The 15,883-nt window shown below is 44.9% G+C and overlaps 1 long non-coding RNA gene across 1 annotated transcript; it reads right to left on the bottom strand.

Annotated features, from left to right (window-relative positions):
• Nucleotides 1–1,518: 1,518 nt before the first annotated feature.
• LOC116639451 lies at nt 1,519–12,988 on the bottom strand. The gene is made up of 3 exons (XR_004300843.1): nt 12,750–12,988; nt 12,322–12,456; nt 1,519–1,640 (listed from the first exon to the last, which is right to left on the bottom strand). It is a non-coding gene; the product is annotated as an uncharacterized LOC116639451 (long non-coding RNA).
• Between the last annotated feature and the right edge of the window lie 2,895 nt (nt 12,989–15,883).

Genomic DNA, 15,883 nt, shown 5'->3' on the forward strand with positions numbered 1-15,883 from the left:
ACCAGGGACTGGGACCTGGGGCTTTGGCCTCTTGTCCCCAGATGGCATTTTACTGGCAGTGACAGAGGACACACAGAAAAGCAGCACACAGAAGGTTGTCTCCCTCGGGCCCACCATGATCCATGCTGAGAAATATAATTCACCAACATACGCGCATATACACTCAGGACTGAAATGTGTGTATAGGAAGTAGAGCGGGTGCCAAGGAAAACACTGGATGAAAAACATGCAGGCTCAGCCCCAACTGTGAAGAAAACAAAGTGATCTTCACTATTTACCAACCCATCCCTCCCAAGTCGACTAAGCGGAGGGCCACCATACGACACCACTCCAGGGGGCATAACTCATGTCGTACTGTTAATCTGTATTTTCCAAAGGCGGAAAAGTAAGAGCTGAAATATCAGCTATTATTTTTCTTGCTCTGCATTAACAGCAGGAACCAAGGCATTAATTGATAACTACAGGATTCATTAAAAACAAATAGTAACTTAAGAACAACCCCGGGAGACTTGGCTTTAAAGATTCCAGAGAATGAATCTATAAAAGCAAGTTAATCATAAAGATGTCTGAAGGAGAGGACACTCAGAAGGAGCCGACTTAAGCCCGCACCCACGGTGCCTCTGGTCGGCATTGTTCTCAGTGCTTTGTGTATGGAAAGTCTCACAACAACCCTACGACATAGGTACTGTTACCATCTCCCATTTCACAGATGGGGAAACTGAGACGTACAGCGATCAACTTGCCAGTCACATAGCCAGGAAGCTGTGATTCAAAGGCCCCCTGACACTGTGTGCTTGACTGTTTACAACGTCGCCCCTTTGTAGGGGCCAGCTTATCAATGTGACCTGCTATGGAGAGCTGGGGGCAATTGCCTCCTGCCCTATTTCTCTCCAGTTACTGCAGGTGCCAAGCGTGAAGTTTGGGGGGTGGGGACAGTGAGGAAGCCATCCTGCTCCCTGTTCCAGGGAGGAGCCTGTCAGCGCTCTGCTCCAGGAAATCTGGGAAGGAATGATGATGTCCTCAGGGAGGCACAGGCCTGGACAGGAGTCCCAGCACCCGCAAATATCCACATGAGAGCCGCTGGGACTCCTCCCTTACCCCCAAGCCCAACCTTCTTCAGGGTAAGGAATGAAAGAAGGGAGAAAATGCTTTAGCCCCTCCCCTGGAGGCCAACAGAAAGGATTCAGAGTAACTTGAGACTCATCCAGCCCTCCTGAAGTCAATAGAGAGAGGAGATACTTTTTAATTCTTTCCTCTCTGCTACCTTGAGCAATTTCCTCAATGCTTCAGAGACTCCACCTCTTCGTCTCTCCACTAGAGCTCCTGCCACACATATGTTAATGCACTTGAGTTGACCAGTTGACGCAGTGCTGACCACCCGCTAAAAGACCAAGCGAACCAATACGTGATGGTTTGCTTCTGCCCCTTTGGGATAAAAAGGACACAGTTAAATTCCTACCCCATGCTCGTTATTTTTCCTTACCAACAGTCCCCTGTTTTCATTGAAGCCTTCAATATGCCCAAATAAAAGGATCGCCTTCCCAGGTTCCTTTGTGAGTAGAGGTGGCCTTCAGTTCTGGCAAATGAGATGTAAGGAGAAGACTATTTGGCGGGAGGTGGCTTTCAGGACCTTAGTTACTCTGGAAAACAGGGGGAACAAGCTCAGCTAGCATTTCCCTTTGCCCTTCCCTCTTCTTCCTTCTGAAGGTGAAGCAGCCAAGTTTCCACCATCAGGACAAAAACCATGGGCTGATCACAGAAACAGAGAAGGAGCCTGGGTCCTCAATAACATCCCAATGCTTGACTCCCTGCCTCTTGGTCTGTCACGTTAGAAAAATAAACCCCTTTCAGGTTTTCCATTATTTGTAGCTAACCACATTCCTAACTGATACTTACCAATTCCAGTCTAATATAGTGAAATAAACAAAATATAGAGAGAGCTGCAAGCCCGTTTGCTCAAGGTCATATCATGAATTGATTGGTGGCGAATCCAGGCCTGACGAGTATGTTGAGTCTTAAATTCCCACCCCAAATACTCTCCTAATAGATTCCATGCCCATGAAAATCCTATTTATGTCAAGAATAGGAATGAGCAGTTATAAAATATTTATATGGAAGCCAGTTGTGCCCATCTCTAAGAACCTCCCATCTAGAAATTTAAGTAGCCAAACTTATTTTTGAAAACCATGAATTTCATTTAATCTGTGCAAGTGGCCTTTTCAGTCTTGGGGCAAATCACACATGAAGCTCAGAGGAGAAGCTGACCATCTACAGAGCCCAGCTTCGCCCCTCAGTAAACACAAGGAAGCACCTTTGCACATCACACCGTGAACTCTACCAAAAAGAGCTGTCTGCCTAAAATCTATCCTAGAGAAGATACTGAATTTGCAAAAAGCAATGCTTTTGAACCACTAATAAATGTTTTATAACCCGATCACTTAGGAAGTCAGGATTGAAAAGCACTCAAATATAATCTTTGCACAGCAAAACTGAGCTTAAGGATATCATCCGCCCTGGATTGTTATAATTTAATGAAAACTATTTGCTAGCCTTGAAAAACTCAATTAATAAAATCATATTCAAACACTCTTGTTGAGAATTTACATCTGCAGTAAAGCTGAAGGGTGTGAGCTTGGTCAGGAGCTCTGGAACTTTTAGATCCCTGGGAGAGGAAAGCTTTTTCCTTTCCTTGGGAAATGTCCTTAGAACTGTCCAAATGGATGTAGGTAGTGGTGCTTAGAGCTAATTCTGCTGCCAAGCATAGCCACCAAGCAGGATGGCTTCACAGTGATCCGCTCCCCCCCCACCCCACCGATCCCAAGTGGCCTTGGCTGTGCTCATGTCCCTGTTTCCCAGGACAGATCCAGGTTGTCCAGCATAAAAACATGCCACCCAAACTGTGCCAGATTCTCTCTCATGGGAAGTCAAGACATAGACAGTAAGTCATAGTGATGGGGCTGGCAGCAAATGAGAAAGTGAGCCCACCGAATGCTGCCCCTGAGGTCCCAGGGGTTTGTCTAGTTCTTATCCTTCCTGGGATGGTCTGATTCTGTGAACTCTCCCAGCGCTTTCCTAAGAAATACTTCATTTTAGGGGCGCCTGGGTGGCTCAGCTCAGTTAAGAGTCTGCCTTTAGCTCAGGTCATGATCCCAAGGTCCTGGGATCGAGCCCCACGTCGGGCTCCTCTCTCAGCAGGAAAACTGCTTCTCCCTCTCCCTCTGTCTGCTGCTCCCCTTGCTTGTGCCCTCTCTCTCTCTCTCTCTCTCTCTCTCTCTCTCGGTCAAATAAATAAATAAATAAATCTTTAAAAGAAGTACTTTATTTTAGGGGTGCCTGGCTGGCTCCATCAGTGGAGCTTGGGACTCTTGGTCTCAGGGTCATAAGTTTGAGCCCCACCATGGGTATGCAGCCTACTTAAAAAATAAATAAAATAAAAAAATTTTTAAAAAGAAAGAAATACTTCATTTTAAACTTGAGCTAGATGGAATCAGTTTCTGTTGCTTAAGGAAAAAGTGTCTTAGTGAATACACTTGACACTCTTGTGCACTTATTTATTTGTAGGGTCCCAGAGTCAGAAAGACCAGCTCCTTCCCACATCCAAACAGAAATAAGCCGTCTTAGTCTTGGGCAAATAGGAGGTGACAGGGAGTCTCTACCTTAGTGTCTCCAGACCTCTCGGGAAAGTAGTTCGGAAATCCGCCCTCCTACTGTAACAGCGGAACCCCTCTTTCCCAGGTCCTTTCTCCTACCTGTTGGGGCACCAGCAGTGTGGCAGGTGGTTCAGGGTGGGGGCTTTGTAGCTGGACCCACTGAATTGGGACCCTGACCCTGCTGCTTCTAGCAGTGTGACCTAGACTAGTGTTTGACCTCTCCCTCAGTTTCCCCATCTAGAAAGAGGGGAGGTAACCACAGCACTTACCTCAGGGGGTTCTTGTGAGGATTGAGTTAACCCAGATGAAGTGCTCAGAATAACACCCCATCCTTAACTTCTCCAAATTTCTCCTCCTGTATTCCAGGCACCCTAGTCTACTTTCCAGAAATGCAGGCTCTTTCCCGCCTAGAAGTCTTAGGCGGGCTTTGCACATACTGTTTTTTCCACCCACGAATCCCACTCCACCCAGATCTCTTCCCAGACCTGTTCCCCATAGCCACCTAGACATATATTGCAAAAATGGCCCCAGTTCTCCGCCCCTCCTGTATCTACACTCACTGAACCCTTCCCATCAGGAGATATTCCCTGTCCATTGATCCTAGGCTTGCTTTGGCCAATAGAATTCAGTAGAAGTGAGCTTGTACCAGTGTTGAGCCCAGGGCCTCAAGAGACCTTGCATGTTCCCAAGCTCCCTCTCGGACCCCTGCCCAGCCACAAGGCCAGGCTAGCTGGCTGAGTGATGACACACACAGGCACCAGCCTCCACCCTTACCCCAGCCTACAACCAACCAGCCCCCTGAAGCAGAGCTGCCTCGCTGACCAGCCTCTGACCATAGAGGCATGATGCTCTCCCTGGACCGGCTGAGACTAGAAGACCTGCCCAAGGGAACTCAGCCCAAATTGTCAACTCACTGCATTAAAAACTAAATGAGGGATTGCTGTCTCAAGCCCTAAATTGGGAGGTGGTTTGCTACATTGTAAATGCTAACTGATACACACCCTCTCTAAGCCTCTGCTTCCTCAATGATATAATGGAAATAAGGCATAATAAAACCTACGTCCTAAAATAAGCATGAAGATTACGTGAGACAATGCTTGTAAAGTGCCTATGTTACATTAAGTATTACCCAACCATTAACTACCACAGACATGGGAATGATGATACTGGATTCTTTGCCTCTTGTCTGTAAATGGGGAAATAATGGTATCTAATGAATAGGGTTGCTGTGAGGAATTGAGAAAATATGTGGCATGTGCTCAGCACCATTGCAGACACAGATCAGCAATAAATGGTTATTATTGACTTGTTAAATGTTATTGCCAAGGATTGGCTTCTTCATTCTCTTCCCTGGCCCTTGGACACAATCCACCACCACCAACTACCGTACCCCTAGCCTTCAGTTTTCTCTCCTTGGTGCTTAGACTGGCCTCCCAGCCTCCAGCCTCACTCTGAGGCACCCCCAGCCCGCACTGCCCCCATCGCGGAAGGAGGCATCAGAACCCAGGGCAGGAAGCAGGTAAGAGTCCCTGAGACCCCTTGAACTTCAGCCCCATGTGGACCTTTGCCACTAGGGGGCAGCCTCACCCTCCAGCCACACAGAAAGCTGGGGTCATCCCGTGGGTGCTGGCCGGTTTTCTGAACCCGCTGCCCACCTTGTCTCAGGGCTCCTGCGGGGCCCGCTGTGATCATGCACCTGCCCGCAGACAATCCCTGCCGACTGGGGAGCCACCCCACCCCCAGCCAGCCTGCGGAGACACTGGTGGCGATCCTTCCCCAGCTCTAGGCAACCTCTCAACCTACGTGAGTGGTTTCATAATTTATGTCTGCCCATCAGCGGACAGATTTAGCCTGCTGCCTGCTGAGTCTGGAAATACTGAATATTAAAATATCCCAGCTCGCCCTTCTGACGCCCTCGCCTCTCTCAGATTCACATGCAGTTGGTTGCACAAACAATTCCAGAGACACACATCAACTTGTCAATTAAGTAGATTTTGAGCACTCATATGTGTAACTTTCATGGAAACAGGGGGTAGGAGTATTCAGGGCCACGGATTTAGGTGCCTGACCTTGGAGAAATCCTAGTCCTCTGGCTTCAGACCCAGTATATTTTCTCCTGCCCCACATTGCTGTCCAAACTCCCCGGCCCTTTTTGTAGCACTGTGCAATGAAGGGATGCAGGAATCCTACTCAAAGGATTTTACTGAGCAAAGTAAAGCAAAAGACCTCTCCAATCCACCCAGGACAGCAACAGAGAGGCTCCCAGGAATTAAAACCGACCATTATTTGAGGATGGAGGAAGCAGAGAGAATCTTTCATATTTGATAAAGACAGGGGTGTGTGTGTGTGTCTGTGTGTGTGTGTGCATGTGCGTGTGTGTGTGTGTGTGAGAGAGAGAGAGAGAGAGATACCCTCTGACAAAACTCTAGCGGACTTCCCTCACGCACATCAAAGACTGCCAAGCATTTCGCACCTTTAATGTTGAGTTTTTAGAACTTCTACTAATGGGGCACCTGGGTGGCTCAATTGGTTAAGCGTCTGCCTTCAGCTCAGGTCATGATCCCAGGGTCCTGGGATCAAGTCCCACGTCAAGCTCCCTGCTCGATGGGGAGCCTGCTTCTCCCTCTGTCTGCCGCTCCCCCTGCTTGTGCTCTCTCTCTCTGACAAATACATAAAATCTTAAAAAAAAAAAAAAAAAAAAAAAACTTTCTACTAAAAGAATTTCTAGGCTAATACACACATTCCTTTGCTATAATATCTAGTGACGACTGACTGCAAAAATGGGTTTAGGATTTCAGGGGACTGGGATGGGAATTCCCCACAGATTGAAAATAGAGGAAGGGGTGGGGCACCTGGGTGGCTCAGTCAATTAAGCATCAGACTCTTGGTTTTGGCTCAGGTCATGACCTCAGGGTTCTGAGATCGAGCCTGGCATTGGGCTCCGTGCTGGGTGTGGAGCCTGCTTGGGATTCTCTCTCTCCCTCTGCCCCTCCCTGCTCACGCTCTCTCTCAATCTCTCTCTCTCTGGAATAAACAAATCTTAAAAAAAAAAAGAAAGAAAGAAAGAAAGAAAAAGAATACAGAGGAAGGGGTTTCTCCTGCTCTCCTGGCAGACTTCATTCTTTCCTCCAGGAGGCATTTGGTGAGCCCCTACAGCAGGCTCCAGGCACTGGGCAGAATTCAGAAGGAGCCAATGTGGCCTCTCAGAGTGTGTGAACTAATTAAGGGGGCAAGACATCTGTGGGGGAAATAAAGGATAATGTCCAGGCAACACAGAGAGAATGTCTGGTAACTTAGCATAAGAACTGTAGTGGGCAACAGAGAACAAGTTTCCACAGAGGAAATCTGAAAATCCTCTATAACATATTCAGCAAGAAGGCAGTCAAGGCTGGAGAGTGTAGTATAGAGAAGAGCCAGGCCAGGCCAACCTGGATTCAAGCCCTGACTCTGCCATTCCCCATGGGACTTTGGACAGTGTACTAATTCCCTCTTGAGCCTCAGTTTCCTCGTCTGTGAAATGGGTACAACAATACCCACTTCAGAGGCTTGTCATAGGAGTTCACTGTAAGCCTCCCTTTAGGGTATTTTTCCTCCAATGCTTCACTAGGAATTTTACCTGATCTTGGCCTAAAAGTGATTTAATCACAGCTGATGGATAAATTACTAATTGGATCAGTACACAGTGAAACGAACATGCTGACTAATTATAAACAGGTGGGCTCTGTCCACACCTCTCCCCTCACTGAGGGAGGTCACAATGCTCTTTTCCGAGGTGCCCAGCCAGGAATCCAGGAATACCTGTTGTATTCATTTCCCATGGCTGCTCTAACATATTACCACAAACTTAATTGCTCAAAACAACACAAGTTTATTATCTTACAGTTTTAGCAGTCAAAAGTCCCAATTGAGTCTCAGTGAACTAAAGCTCAAAGTGTTGGCTGGGCTGTATTCTTTCTAGAGGCTCTAGGGGAGAATCCATTTCCTTGCCTTTTTCAGCTTCTAGAGCATTCCTTGGCTCATAGTCCTTCCTCCATCTTCAAAACCAGCAGCATTGGGCTGTGTCTTTCTCATGCTGACCTCTCCTAGTTCTCTCCTGCCTCCCTCTTCCATCTAAAGGACTCGTGACGGCCCTGGACCAGCTGGATAATCCAGGATAAGAAGCCTATGTCAAGGTAAACTGATTAGCAGCCTTAATTCCATATGCTTTTGCCATGTGATCTTACATATTCACGAATTCTGGGAACTGGGAGGTAGACATCCTTGGGGGCCATTTACCCTGCCTCTGACACCCACCGTTACAGATATAGGGTGGAACCTGGATGAATGGAGAGCGGCTGGCTCACTTCCCATCAGTGGTGGTGACAGGGCAGCCCCGTGGGGACTAGAAAGGCACTGGTCTGGGGGTCAGGAGGTATGAGGTCTAGCCCGACCTGGCTGTTCATTGCTGGGAACTTTGGGCAATTCACCCTTTTCTAGGTATCAGCTCCTCATCTGTAAAATAAGAATAATGACCCCTGCTTCCTGCCCCTCTATCACTACTAGAAGGCTTGAATGTAATTCTCCACTGAAAGCCTCCCATGGACCAGGCAGCGCAGAGGACCCTGAGGCATAGAGGCTGCTCACACTCCAAGGTGTCATCCCCTGACCCATAGCCATTATTCTCCTCTCCACACTTCTCAGATTTGCCTACAAATCACAGCTCTGTTGTCATCAGGAACTCTGAGGTAGAGATCCATATCTAAATACTTTTATTCAAATATTTTCTTGGAATTTTTCTCTAATTTGCCTCCATTTTCAAATATTTGGCATTAATAAAGAATCTTTAAGTGCTTCCAAACCCATTTTATGAAGTTGGCATTACCCTGATACCAAAACCAAACAGGGACACAACAATCAATCAATTGGTATATAAATAAATACATAAATAAATAAAAATACAGATCAATATCCCTGATGAACATTGATGCAAAAATCTTCAACAAAACATTAGCAAACCATATTTAATACTTTAAAAGAATCTTAACCATGATCAAGTGGGATTTATTTCAAGGATGCAAGAATGTCTCAACATCCACAAATCAATCAATGTGATACACCACATTAACAAAATGAAGGACAAAAGTCATGAGCATCTCAATAGATACAGAAAAAGCATTTGACAAAAGTCAACATCCATTTATGATAAAAATTCCAAACAAAGTGGGTAAAAGGGGAACGTACCTCAACATAATAAAGGTCATACATGACAAGCCCACAGCTAACATCATGCTCAACAGTGAAAAGCTAAAAGGTTTTCCTCTAAAATCAGGAATAAGACAAGGAGGCCTAATCTCACCACTTTTATTCAGCATAATATTGGAAGTCCTAGTCAGAGCATTTAGGCAAGAAAAAGAAATAGAAGATATCCAAACTGGAAAGGAAGAAATAAAACTGCCACGATTTGCAGATGACATGATTTTATATGTAGGAAACCCTAAGGAACTATACACATGCAAAAAAAAAAAAAAAGAAAGAAAAAGAATCCAACAACAACAATTTAAAAAACCTGTTAGAACTGATAAATGAATTCAGTAAAGTTGCACAGTACAAAATCAATATACAAAAATCAGTTGTATTTCTATACACTAACAACAAATTATCAGAAAGAGAAATTAAGAAAACAATCCCATTTACAATTGCACCAAAAAAAAAAAAAAAAAAACCTGGGAATAAATTTAACCGAGGTAAAATATCTGTATACTGAAAATTACACGATATTAATGAAGAAATTGAAAATGACACAAATAAATGGAAAGATATTCCAAACTCATGGATTGGAAGGATTAATCCTGTTTAAATGTCCATATTGCCCAAAGCAATCTATAGATTCAGTGCAATCCCTACCAAAATTCCAATAGTACTTTTCACAGAAAAAAAAAATTATATGGAACCATAAAAGACCCTTGAGAGCCAAAGCCATCTTAAGAAAGAACAAAGCTGGAGGCATTAGATTCCCTGATTTCAATCTATATTGCAAAGCTATAGTAATCAAAACAGTATGGTACTGGCATAAAAATAGACACATTAATCAATGGAATAGAATAGAAAGCCCAGAAATAAACCCACACATACATGATCAATTAACTTATGATAAAGGAGGCAAGACTATACAATGGGGAAAAGATAGTCTCTTCAATAAATGGTGCTGGGAAAACAGGACAATAATATGCAAAAGAATGAAACTAGACCACTATCTTACACCACACACAAAAATTAACTCAAAATGGATTAAAGACTTGAATGTAAGACCTGAAACCATAAAACTCCTAGAAGGAAATATAGGCAGTAGGCTCTGTGGCATTAGTCTTGATGATGACTTTTTGGATCTGACTCCAAAATCAAAGGCAACAAAAGATAAATAAATAAGTGGAACTACATCAAAATGAAAAGCTTTTGCACAGCAAAGGAAACCATCAACAAGATGAAAAGGCAATGGGAATGGGAAAAAAAATTTGCAAATCATATATCTGATAAGGGATTAATATCCAAAATATATAAAGAACTCCTATAACTCTCAATAGCAAAAAAAAAAAAAAAAAGAAAGCTTAAAAAATGGGCATAGGATCTGAATAGACATTTTTCCAGAGAAGACAATGGCCAACAGGCATATGAAAAGGTGCTCAACTTCACTAGTTATTAGGGAACTGCAAAGCAAAACCACAATGAGACATCACCTCACACCTGCTAGAATGGCTAAAATTAAAAAGACAAGAAATAACAAGTGTTCATGAGGATGTAGAGAAAAGGGAACCCTCATGCACTGTTGGTGGGATGGTAAACTGGTGCAGTCACTGTGGAAAACAGTATGAGGGTCCTCAAAAAATTAAAAATAAAACTATCATATGATCCAGCAATTCCATTTCTGGGTATTTATCCAAAGAAGACAAAAACACCAATTCGAAAAGATTTATGCACCCAAATGTTCACTGCAGTATTATTTACCATAGCCAAGATAAGGAAAGAACCTAAATGTCTATCAATGGGTAAATGGATAAAGAAGATGTGGTGTATATATACACAATGGAATATTACTCAGCCATAAAAAAGAACAACATCTTGCCATTCACAACAACACGGGTGGACCTTGAGTGCATTATCCTAAGTAAAACAAGTCAAACAGAAAAAGACAAATACTGTATAATTTCACTTATACATGGAATCTAAAAAACAAAAACAAAAGCAAATGAACAAACAAAACAAAACTCATAAACATGGAGGAAAGACAAAGATGGGTTGGAGGATGGACAAAATGAGGGAAGGGGGTCAATAATTGCAAACTTCCAGTTATAAAATAAATTAAGTCATAGGGATGTAATGGTCATTGGGAAGGTGATATTTTAAAAGACTTGAAGAAGGAGGGGTACAATCTAAAGGACTCTCTAGGGAAAGAACATTTGTAGGCAACAAAAATAGCTAAAGCAAAGGGCTTAAGGTGGGGCAATGTGACTGAACAGGAGTTAGGAGACCCAGGCTCTCATCTTTGGGCCTCAGTTTCCCTTCTCTCAAGGTCCTGTCTGGCTCAAACGTGCACAACTCCACCGACTCCATCCCTCAGAACTGCTGGGCCGCTCCTCACCCCCACCAAGCAGAGGCTTTGGAGATCTCTCTGGTTGTCTGAATTCTAGAAAAGGCTTTGCCAAGAGCATTGGGGGAGGGGGTGAATGGAGACAGATAAGGCTTATTTATAGATCAGGACAGTCTGTGGGCTGCTCTGTAAAGCTGGCTTCTCTCTAGGAAAAGCAGCCAGTTGCTGAAAGGGACATCCCAGGGAACCTGCTCAGCTCCTTTGCCAGTCCCGACCTGCCTCCACAAAGGGAGTTGGGAGAATGGCAGGATCGAAGCAAATCAAATCACAATTGTTCCCTAATTGGTTTCCTGCCACCTCTCCCATCCCTATCCCTTACTCTGCTCTGCTACACTGGTCTGAGCACGGCATACTGTGCTAAAAATTGTCCCCATGCAATCACTCTCAGCCCAAAGATCTAAGTAGGGTGAGTGAAGCCTACCACAGCCTGGCCCAACCAGATGCTTCCATTTCCTTTTTCTATGGTGACCCTTCCCAACACACCTCACTCTCCCTGCCAGCCCCTCTGCAAGACTCACCATGCCCCAGCCTGTTTTTGCTCCTGCTCCTTCCTTGCCCAGCTGGCAGTCCCAGCTCAGGTGTCTCCTTCTCAGGTGTCCCCTACTCTGAGAACACAGGTCCTGGGGCCAAACTTTGAATCCCAGCTCTGCCGCTTCCTACCAGGTGTCTAGAGCAAGCTCCCTGATCATCCTAAGCTTTGGTTTCCTCACCCATCACATGGGGTGATAATAAAAATAGCACATGCTTGTGGAGTGTGAGGATTGAGGGACCTAATGCACGTGAAGAGCTTATCACAGTGCCTGGCGCACACTAAGCACACAAGAAGCCTCAACACCATTACCATGTTTTAATATTATTATCATTATTACTTATCAACAACTACTGCTACGACCATGCTCACTAGTGCTATGGCCTGAACGTTTGTGTTCCCCCAAAATTCATACATTAAATCCTAAAGGCCCACCGGATGGTATTAGGAGGTGGGGCCTTGGGGAAATTATTAGGTCATGGGGGTGGAGCCCTCATGAGTAGGATTAGCGCCCTTACCAAACGGTCTGTAGAGAGCTCACCGGTCCCTTCCGCCATGTTAGGACACAGCCGGCAAGCACCATCTGTGGGGAAATCGGCCCTCACCAGACTCCAAATCTGCCAGTACCTTGCTCTTGGACTTCTTGCCTGGAACTGGAAGAAATAAATTCCTGTTGTTTATAAGGCACCCAGTCTGTGGTACTCTGTTAAGAGTAGCCCAAAGGACTAAGTCAGGCAGAATGGACCCTTCCTCCAGTGTCTTCCTACCCACCTTAGTTGGGACTCCCTAAAATTGGTGCTGGTTCCCTCTAAATCAGTCTCTGAGATAAGGACTTGGAGGCAAGGAGTTTATTTGGGAAGTGATCCCAGATAAGACAAAGGAGGAAGACAGGGTAATGAGACACGGGGCGCGAAGAAGCAATAAAGAATGTGTGAACCAGACTTACCTTTGTGGGAAGTGAAGCTCAGCCTCTTGGGAGAGCCCCTAAGGAAAGTGTCACACCCATCGATCAGACAGTGAGTGGTATGCTGATGACCCAATACTGCCCAGTCATGGAATGTTCCTGAGAGACTGGACTGTTGCCGCAGGACACGAGTACAATGTGATGTCAAGTATCTGTCCGAAAACCTCAAAAGTTTGCAAACTCTTCGACGCAGCAATTCCACTTCAAAGAATTTATCCTGGGTGACTAATCAGAGATGTACACAAAAAAACAGCTAAAACCATTTTCATTTCCAGAATTGTTTATAATGGCAAAAAACTGGACACAATCCAAACATCCACCAGGAGAGTGAATAATGAAACCATGGCTTATCCCCACCTTGAAATCCCTGGCAGCCACTTAAAATGATTATACAAAAATATTTCAGGTCACAGAAAACTGACCATAATATACTTCAGTCGTCTTTTTTTAAAAGCAGATCGATACACACGTAAACTAGTATGTAGGATATGACCTGAGAGGAGCTGTGATGTGATAAGCACACACACGCGTGCACACACACACTCACATGCACTCAGGCACGCACACGCACACATGCACGCCCACAGGCGCACGCATGCGCACAGGCACGCACGCTCGCACACACGCATGCGCACAGGCACATGCACGCGCGTGCCGACACAGGCGCGCACATGCACACGGAGACCGGGGAAAAAGATACCTAAAAATGATGACAGTGATAATAACTGAGTGGTTGATTTGTATTTTAATTTCTTTTTTTTTCCCTATCTGTATTTTAAAAATGCTCTATTGCATTCCTGTGTGATAGGGCCGCTCTGACAGCGCCAGGCTGCCGACACAGAAAAGCTGCAAGAAGGTGGAGCACCGCTCAGCTTGCCGCCTGTCCAAATAGGCTTGTATTTTTCTCTCATATGAAATGTCCTGAGATCAGGCACCTTGGAAGACGGGCTTGCCTCCAGTCCCTAAGTAGTCCATCTGAGACGTGTGCATGTCTGAAAACACGCAGGCTTTTGCAATGAGAAGATACAGCCTACAGCCAGGAAAGGAAATTAAATGCTTTTCCCAATAAATTTCTCCATCTCCAAATTTTAATCATTGAAATAGGGCTACCTGCTGGTTTATGTTGCTTGAGGACTGATTACAATAGGTTGATTCCATGAAGTTACCAGTAGATTTTAACGGGGGGGGGGGGGGGATGCAGTATTTATACTGGGCTTTCTAATCTCCGATCTTGAGGTCCTTTTGATATCATTTCATGTTCTCCGACACTCCTTTGAGGTGGGCTTCAGGATGTAAGTAAGGAAAGGAGGAACTGTATGGAGAATCTTTACGATCACTCAAAATATATTTTCTGATTTTTAGAGGAGGAGGAAAGCCTTCTGCTTTTCTCTGGTTTTTCTCTCTCACAATAGGATTAGAGGAATTGTCATCCCTTTTATCACTTACAGTGCCTCAGCCTATTCCCTCCTGTAATAGCTTTCCCCAAAGAGAGGGACGAGCTCCTGTCACTGATCAGAGCCCAGGGTGATCACTGGACCATGTTCTATGAGCAGGTGGACCTACTATGCCCTTCACATCCTGCATCCATTAACACAGTCCCCTTCCCAATTCATGTGCCACAGGGCAAGGCCTACTAGACCCAGTTCACCCTCTATGCCAGCTCAGTGCCCACCCCTGAGCATATGGTGCAAGCTGGCCATCCTTGCCCACACAGTTGGTCGGGTAAACAGGCTTACAGCTGGCTCTCTAGACCCAGCCATTCTAAATTGGAGAGAACAAGGAGAAGGAAGCACCATTTTTTCTTCTGCCCTGAGGCCCCAATCTCCTCCAGCTTTTACCAAAAAAGGCCTTCTTTGGGGGGTTTTATGGTGCTTGCAGATCATTAAGCAAGCTCGTATTTTGTTCCCCATTTGACTACCGATCCTTATATATGACTTGGCCAAGAACCCATGGGGCAGCAGGGATGATTGGGAGGATTTACTCTCATCCTAAGAGCTGAACTATGAACCAGATACGTTCCAGGTATTGTGCAAGGTCCTGAACACACACAGAAGAGCCCATCGTTGCCCCCAAAGGGCTCTTAGCGTGTGGAAGTGACATTTAAGCTGCGCCTTGAAGAGTGAGAAAAGAAAAGGAAGGAGATTCTGGGCAGAGGGAACAGTATGTGTGAAGAAAAAGCAGTGTCACTTCCAGGTGTGGTAAGGCATAGACTTTTGGGGTCTTAGTGATTTTCCTATTAGTTTGTAGAAGTTCTTTATAAATTAAGGCTAACATTCCCTTGGCTAGTCCTGTTGTAAATTAGATATGTAATCTATCACAGTGTATACAGTAGGTCATCGTGGGGAGAAGCTGAAGATAAGGCATTAGTTAGGAAGTTTTTTGTCTACTTAAAAGCAATACAGACTCAAGGGTGAGATGCAAGAAGAAAGCATCCCAAGCGAGCTGTCCAAAGTCACACTTTGGTATACAGCAAGCGTGCAAGCCAAACCAGAAGGTTAATACACTACGTTCTAATGAGGTAGGAATTCTTTGTCCTACCTCATAGACGGTACAGTCTGGAAGGGTCTCAGGCAATGAAAGGATGCCTATGGAGCTTTTAAAAGGAAAAATGGGGGGAAATTGAAAAGAAATATCTTCTTTACAGCTTCCACTAAAGTCCTAGTCTTCTGATGAATTGAATTCCATGTACTCACATTTCAACTGAGGAAGCCCTTGGTAACCAGGAAATCAGAGTGGTTTTTAAAAATGTGCACTGTGCTGGGCCGTTAACAAGGGCTTCATGAGGAAGATGGAACTTAATCTGGTCTTGAATAAGATTTGAGTGGGCGTCTGCTATGGTCTGAATATTTGTGTTTCCCCCAAATTCATATGTTGTAATCCGAAGATGATGGTGTTAGTAGGTAGAGCCTTTGGGAAGTGCTTAATTCCTGAGGGTGCAGCCCTCCTAAATGGGATTGGTGCCTAATAAAAGGGGCTCCAGAGAGCTCCCTCGATCCTTCCACCATGTGAGGATACAACGAGAAGTGTGTGCCCTGAAAGAGGACCCTTAACCAACCATGCTGGCACCCTGTCCCTGGACTTCCAGCCTACAGAGCTGTGAGATATAAGTTTGTTGT

Source organism: Phoca vitulina, unplaced genomic scaffold (assembly GCF_004348235.1).
Source record: "Phoca vitulina isolate PV1807 unplaced genomic scaffold, GSC_HSeal_1.0 scaffold18, whole genome shotgun sequence".
Lineage (NCBI taxonomy): Eukaryota > Metazoa > Chordata > Mammalia > Carnivora > Phocidae > Phoca > Phoca vitulina.